The 7,500-nt window shown below is 49.8% G+C and overlaps 1 pseudogene; it reads left to right on the top strand.

Moving 5' to 3' along the window:
* Positions 1-961, top strand: part of LOC143175437 (large subunit ribosomal RNA) — a 2,884-nt pseudogene extending 1,923 nt beyond the window's left edge.
* The last annotated feature ends 6,539 nt before the right edge of the window (positions 962-7,500 follow it).

Below are 7,500 nucleotides of genomic sequence, written 5' to 3'. Positions count from 1 at the left end.
CTATGTAGATGAGGTGTTTTTTTATTTTATACACGATCAATACGAGAGAGAGAGACAAAAAGTACACACCCATCGGGCGAAAGGGAATCCGGTTTCTATTCCGGAACCCGGCAGCGGAACCGCATACCATTCGGGCCCTCGTAAGAGTGTTCGTCGGGGTAACCCAAAATGACCTGGAGACGCCGTCGGGAGATCCGGGGAGAGTTTTCTTTTCTGTATAAGCGTTCGAGTTCCCTGGAAACCTCTAGCAGGGAGATAGGGTTTGGAACGCGAAGAGCACCGCAGTTGCGGCGGTGTCCGGATCTTCCCCTCGGACCTTGAAAATCCAGGAGAGGGCCACGTGGAGGTGTCGCGCCGGTTCGTACCCATATCCGCAGCAGGTCTCCAAGGTAAAGAGCCTCTAGTCGATAGATTAATGTAGGTAAGGGAAGTCGGCAAATTGGATCCGTAACTTCGGAATAAGGATTGGCTCTGAGGAGCGGGGCGTGTCGGGCTTGGTCGGGAAGCGGGTCTGGCTGACGTGCCGGGCCTGGGCGAGGTGAACATGTACGGCAACGTGCAGGGATCCGAGCTCGGTCCCGAGCCTTGGCCTCCCGCGGATCTTCCTTGCTGCGAGGCTTTCGCGTAGCGTTCGTCCTCTTCGGCCGCCATTCAACGCTCAGCTCAGAACTGGCACGGACTAGGGGAATCCGACTGTCTAATTAAAACAAAGCATTGCGATGGCCCCCGCGGGTGTTGACGCAATGTGATTTCTGCCCAGTGCTCTGAATGTCAACGTGAAGAAATTCAAAAAAGCGCGGGTAAACGGCGGGAGTAACTATGACTCTCTTAAGGTAGCCAAATGCCTCGTCATCTAATTAGTGACGCGCATGAATGGATTAACGAGATTCCCTCTGTCCCTATCTACTGGGGTATACAGGTGCACAGCTTCATTCTGGCACAGCCAACCTCTCCTCCACGTGGTGTACCCTGGGAAACTTTCGAGTTTGCCAACGAGGCTCTGGCGCGACTCTCCTGCGAGCGTCCAGGCGGTATTTTCTACCGTACGGACCGCGGAGTCGTCAAATACCGTAGCCGGTATGTCTAGCAACGACCCACTGGGGACATCCACCCAGTGGTACGCGAAGCATAACCGGTCGGGGGGCTTGCCTTAACCGGCCGGTCCACGAGGAGATAAACCTCTCTAATAAATCCGAAACCTTAAGTTATGGTGCGCGGCGAAGGGGTGCGGGCCGTCCTTGCGATGGTCCGTGGTTGGTGGGTGCACCAACCCTTAGCGGCCAACCTCGAGGCACCTGGCGAACCTCGTTGTATTCAGCCTTCCCTCCTGGAAAGGGCGTCACCCGGGAGGGTGACTTCAATTCGTCCCAACTCGTGGGAAAAATATGGCAAAATCTAAGACAAAACAAAACAAAAACCAAAGTAGAAAGGAGGAGAGCACTAGCGAGAGTGGCGCTAGTGCTAGTGTAAAGGAAGCATACGTGCTCCTTGAAAACACGATTGATATTGATACAGTAGAGGAGAATGTGAAAGGCAGGAAACGCTGCCTTCACAATAGCGATAGCGAAAAAGGGAGCGAATCGGAGAAGGAGTGCCCGACGAAGAAACCGGCAACGGAATCTTCGCCTGCACTCCCCTCCCCGCAACGGGAGACCCCCAAGGGGGATCCCAGCGGTAAAGAAGTGAAGAAAGTGGGACGCCCATATATCAAGGACTTCTTCGAGATATGTTGGACGGTCGCATCCGAACTGGAAGAGCAGTTCGAACTAGCTGGCCTTAACCAAGGTCGCTTTGAAAAAGAACTTATAAAGGCCCAAAAGTTATACGATTGGGAAAATGATCAGAAACGGATACGAAAGGAAAAGATTGATGATCTAAAATACCAAATAGATCATCTCGAAGAGAAAACAGATGAACTGACGAAGGCAAACGTCGACCTAAAGAAGGAAAACGAGAACCTCAAAGAGGAACTCGCTAAACTTCGGAAGCAACATGCTCCCGAAGTTAAGAAAACAGAGAGGAAACAGGCAAAGAAACCGATGGCCCAGTCGTACGCGGCTGCGGCCAAAAAGACTATAGCGAAACCTAAGGGCGCGGTGCGACACGTCGTCGCCGTGTACCTTAAGGATGAAGGGAACAAGGACAGCAAAGCAACGAAAGTTGCTTTGCAGCAGTGCTTTGACCCCAACCGTGACAGGTTGAGGGTTAAAGCCGTAAGAAATATTGACAAAGGAGGCATCCTCGTCGAGACGGCGACAAAGGATGACCTCCAGAAGCTCATGAAGAGCGGAAAAGCGAACGAAAAGGGACTGAAGGTGACAGTCCCTACTAAGAAAAAGCCAAAGCTGGTCCTGTACAGCGTACCGGACCAGAGCAAAGAAGAGCTGCTTGCAGCTCTTAAGTCACAAAATGATGACTTGCCCACAGAGGCTATAGAAGACATAAAACCGCTGTTCAAAACAGCTAAAGGGAAAAATTGGGTGGTGGAAACATCACCCAAAACAAGAGAGGCAATACTAAACAAAGGTAGACTGTTCCTTGGATGGCACGCCTGTCGCGTACGTGATTACGTCGTGGCAGGCAGGTGTTTCCGCTGCCAGGCGTTTGGCCACATAGCCAAACACTGCCGGGCGACGGTGGACACCTGCGGGCATTGTGCCAAGGAAGGACACAGTTACAAAGACTGCCCAAATAAAGAAGACAAGCCCTCGTGCATAAATTGCAAGAGGGCCAAGAGACCGCATAATCACTCATCCAGAAAGGATGAGTGTCCCGCCTATAAAAAGGCAATAGAGACCCTAGTCTCCAAGACAGACTACGGGGACTAAGAAACCGAAAGATGGTGAAACTCCACCCGAACGACGGCGCGGGCATAACGACCTCACGGAAGTTATGTGTCGGGAGGGTGTGATCGCAACTTGTTGCGATCAAAACTCTTACAGAAGCTTGTCCTGTAAGCCCGCTAGAGACCGAATGCGACTCAGCCTCCTCGTGGTCCCCGCTGGTAACGTCCTGGACGGTAATATTCCGTCTCGACGGTTATTGCCGGACAGGGCGGCTAAATGAGTCGCGCCCCGCGAGGGGCGGTCTTCTCTTCTGATGATCCTGCGGGTGAAGGAGAGGTTATTCCAAACACAGGCATCGTACAGGCGCCGGCTGTACGTTGCTCCCTTGGCGAGGGTTCCGCCAAGGAAGTGGAGGCCCATCAGGCTTCTCGTTGTGACTTGTCACATGCCGATATGAGTTTAATCTCGAGGTGCGGCATGCCCTACTTCAGGGTAGCGAAATACCTTCTGTCCCTATCTACTCCCCCCAGGGGCCGCCGGTAGATGGCGGTTCGGGATTTTGCGCTCCCGGGGTTCCCGAGCACTCGCATACCGTAACCGGCTGTCGTTAGCAACGACCCACCGGGCCAGGGGGCCTAATAACCCTCTGTCCCGGTGGTACGCGCGACAGACCGGCCGGGGGTCTTGCCTTAACCGGCTGGGCCGCGAGGAGATAAACCTCTATAATAAATCCCTTGCTCAAGCTATGGCGCGCGGCGAAGGGCGCGTATCCGCCTTGCACTAACACTGTGGATACGTGGCCGGTGGGTGCACCGGTCCCTAGCGGCCACCCTTGGGGCACCTGGCGCCCCCCAAGCGTAGCAGCCTTCCCCCCGGTTAGGGCGTAAGCCGGGGGGTGACGATAAACCGACCCTTCTCGTGGGACCAGTTATGGATCGCAAAAATATTAAAAACATTGGGGCTAAGGGGGATAAAGGGGATAAGGTGGAGAAAGGAGAGAAGGGAGATGGAGGAAAGCGGAAGGAGAAGGAAAAGGTTGCGACGCAGAGGGCTAGTCGCGCAACTAGCTCCTCTGCGGAAGCACTGGCTCCCAGCACCTCCAGGAGCAGAAGTGTGAGTGTGAAGAGACGTGCTGGGAGCCGTGACTCGAGCACGAGCTCGAAACGTACGCGTCGCGATGGCGACGAAGGTGAGGTGAGCATGAGTGAACGTGAGTTGAGTGACTGTGAGAATGAATGTGAGCGTGGAAGACTGAATGTTTCAAAAGAAATGAGTGCGAGTGCAATGACGATTGTTCGTGAAAATGATTGTGTGAATGAGAAAAGTGAGATTGTGTGTATGAAAGAGATAGGTGAACGTCTACGTAAATGTTTGTTTGCTGAGGGAAGTCGTGTGTTGAAAGGTGTGAGTGAGACTGTACTGAATTGTGTTAGTGAGTATGAGCAGTGTTTAGTCAGATTAATGTGTGAGAATGAGCGTCTAAAAGGAAGATTGGATGAATGTAAGAAGAATGAATCTGTGCCCGTCCAGAGTGTGTGTGTGAGTGGAAGGAGTTTCGCGAGTGTTGCTGGAGTGAATGCAAAGAGTAGTGTTAATGTGAAATCTGGTGTGAATGTGCCGGTGATGAGAGTGAGTGAGAAGAAATATGCGGTCGTTATTAAGCCAAAGGACGAGAGCCTAAAGCTTAGTAGCGACCAAGTGAAAGAAAGAGTTTTGAATGAAGTGAGCAAGAAGTTGAATGTGCGTGTGAAAGCGGTGAGAAAGACAAGGAGTGGTGGGATAGCCGTCGAGACGGTTAGTGAGAAAGAGGTCAAGATTATGCGTGAATGTAAGCAATTTGAGTCTATCGGAATGAAAGTTGAAGAACCGAGGAAAATTGGTGCGAAAGTGATAGTATATGATGTGCCGTGTGAAATACCGAGTGATGAGTTGTTAAAGGAACTGTATGAGAAGAATTTGAGTGAATGTGTGAGTGAGAAAGAATTTGCTGAGCGTGTGCGTGTTGTAAGCCGTACAAATAAAAAAGATGCGAGTGTGGGTAATGTCGTGATTGAAATGAGTGTGCGAATGTATAACAAGATGATGAATGAAGGACGTATGTATGTGAGATGGCGTGCGTGTAAGTTGCGTGAATTTGTGAGTGTGTTGAGATGTCACAAATGTGGTGCATTCGGGCATATGGCCAAGGAATGCAAGGAAAAGGAGAGTTTGTGTCAGAGATGTGGCGACGCAGGCCACATGAAGAGTGCATGTAAGAAGAGCGAATGTTGCAGAAACTGCAAGTTGCGAGGGAATAAATGTGACCATTCGGTGACGTCCTTAGAGTGTCCCGAGTACAAGCGTATGGTTGAGCGTGAGCGTGCGAGGATTAGCATGGAATAATGGCTGAGTGTGTGATAAATACGATCCAGTGTAATTGTCAACGAGCGTATGCGGTTATGTGTGATTTGGGTGTGTTGATGATTGAGAAGAGAGTGAGTGTGGCTATCATACAAGAGCCGTATGTAGCAGTGGATGGATGTGTTAAGGGCTTGCCCTTAAGTATGAATGTGTATGCGTCAGATGTGGGCCACAAAAAGGCCGTCGTGGTAGTGAATGATGAGAGAATGGAATCCATGCTCGTCAGTGAGCTCACTGACGAGCATGGAGTGTGTATGTGGATGAAGGGGGACTTTGGCGAGATGTATGTTGTGTCCGTGTATTGTAGGTACGGCCAGGACCTGGAACCGTACCTGGCCTATCTGGAGCGTGTGCGTGTGAGACTGAGGGGAAAGAGTTTGCTTATAGGTATGGATGCGAATGCAGTGTCGCCCTTGTGGTTTAGCAAGGGTGACCTGCATTCAAGAGAGAGTGTGATGCGTGGTGAGATGATGGAAGAATGGATAATTGGGAATGGAATGAATGTGCTGAATGAACCGAGTGAATGTTATACGTTTTCGAGTGTGCATGGCCAGAGTGACATTGATGTCACTCTGGCCAACGATGCGTGGGCCGGGTGCCAGTTTGAATGGGAAGTTAAGAATGAATGGGGTGTGAGTGATCACAACGTGATTAGTGTAAGGATTAGATGTGCGAATGTGAGAGAGAGTGTTTCAGTGGCCGGCAGGAGGTGGTCCAGCAGGGGTGTTGACTGGGATGCGTATATGAGTGAAGTGAAAGAATGTGCGGTAATGAATGGAATAAATGTGAGTGAGAGTGCGAGCGCGGATGAATTGGTGAATGCCGTGACCTCATGGATCCACATTGCGAATGAAAGGAGAATGAAAGAATTGAAGAAAGGGAATGAAAGGAAGCCTGCATGGTGGACGAAAGAGTTAGAACGAATGAAGAGGAATGTAAGGAAACTGCGGAAGAAATTCCAAAGAGCGAGAAAGAGAAGAGAGAATGTTAGCGTGATGCAGGATGAGTATAAGAGAAGATTGAATGAATATAAGAGAATGATTTGTAGAACGAAAGAGACGAACTGGAAACAGTTCGTGAGTAAATGGAGCAATGTGGACCCATGGGGATCAGTGTATAAGATTTGTCGTGGCAAGAAAGGGAATGAGAGATTGTGTACAATGAATGTGAATGGAAGAATGACGGATACATGGAATGAGAGTGCGAATGTCCTGCTGGACACCCTCTTCCCGGCTACACAGAGGGGTGATAGGTGTGTGAATGAGTGTGTGCAAATAGAGAGTGTGGATGATAAGGAGTTTGAATGGAGTGAGATTGAGTGTGCTGTTAAGAGAATGAAAGTAGGAAAGGCACCTGGCCTCGATGGTGTGACTGCTGAAATGGTTAAGCGTGTATGGTGTGTGATTCCTGAGTGGCTGAAAAGAATGTTTGATGCGTGCTTGAGGACAAACTCTTTCCCGCGTGAGTGGAAGAGAGCGCGTGTGGTAGTCTTGTTGAAGTCCCCCGATAAGGTGCGTACCGACCCAAGGTCGTATAGACCGATTTGTTTGTTGCCCGTGCTGGGCAAAGTGTTGGAATGTATGATGGTGAATCGTGTGGAGCGTCGTATGAATGTGAGAATGAATGAGGCCCAGCACGGGTTTAGGAGGGGTCGGTCCACCGAGAGTGCGTGGCTGAAAGTCCGAGAATATGTGGAGCTGAGTGAATGGAAATATGTTCTTGGAGTGTTTGTGGACTTTCAGGGTGCGTTCGATAATTTGGAATGGAAGAGTGTGATTGAGAAGTTGAATGTGATTGGATGCGAGGAAATTGGGTTATGGATGGATTATTTTTCGGATCGTATTGTTTGTATGGAGGGAGTGAATGAGTGTGTATGGAAGAATGTAGAACGTGGGTGCCCACAGGGGTCCATAAGTGGTCCATTCATATGGAACCTACTTATGGATGACCTCCTGTGGACACTGAGTGAGTGTGGGTGTGAATGTGTAGCGTATGCAGATGATTTGGTTATGATTGTGAAAGGACGGAACCGAATGGATTTAGAGCGAAAGGGAACAGAATGGATGAAAATTGTGAGTGATTGGGGTATGAAAGTTGGCGTGAGTGTCTCTGAGCGAAAGAGTGTGTGTATGCTTATGAAAGGTAAATTGGCCATAAGTCGATGCCCGAATGTACGTGTGAATGATAAATGTATGAAGTATGTTACGTGTGTGCGATATCTTGGTGTGTGTATGTCTGAGCGAATGAATTTTAGAGTGCATCTTGAGTATGTGAGAAAGAAAATTATGAATGTGGTAGGACAATTAATACGTGT

Source organism: Nomia melanderi, unplaced genomic scaffold (assembly GCF_051020985.1).
Source record: "Nomia melanderi isolate GNS246 unplaced genomic scaffold, iyNomMela1 scaffold0084, whole genome shotgun sequence".
NCBI classification, from domain to species: domain Eukaryota; kingdom Metazoa; phylum Arthropoda; class Insecta; order Hymenoptera; family Halictidae; genus Nomia; species Nomia melanderi.
This window is presented reverse-complemented; position numbering and strand designations above follow the sequence as displayed.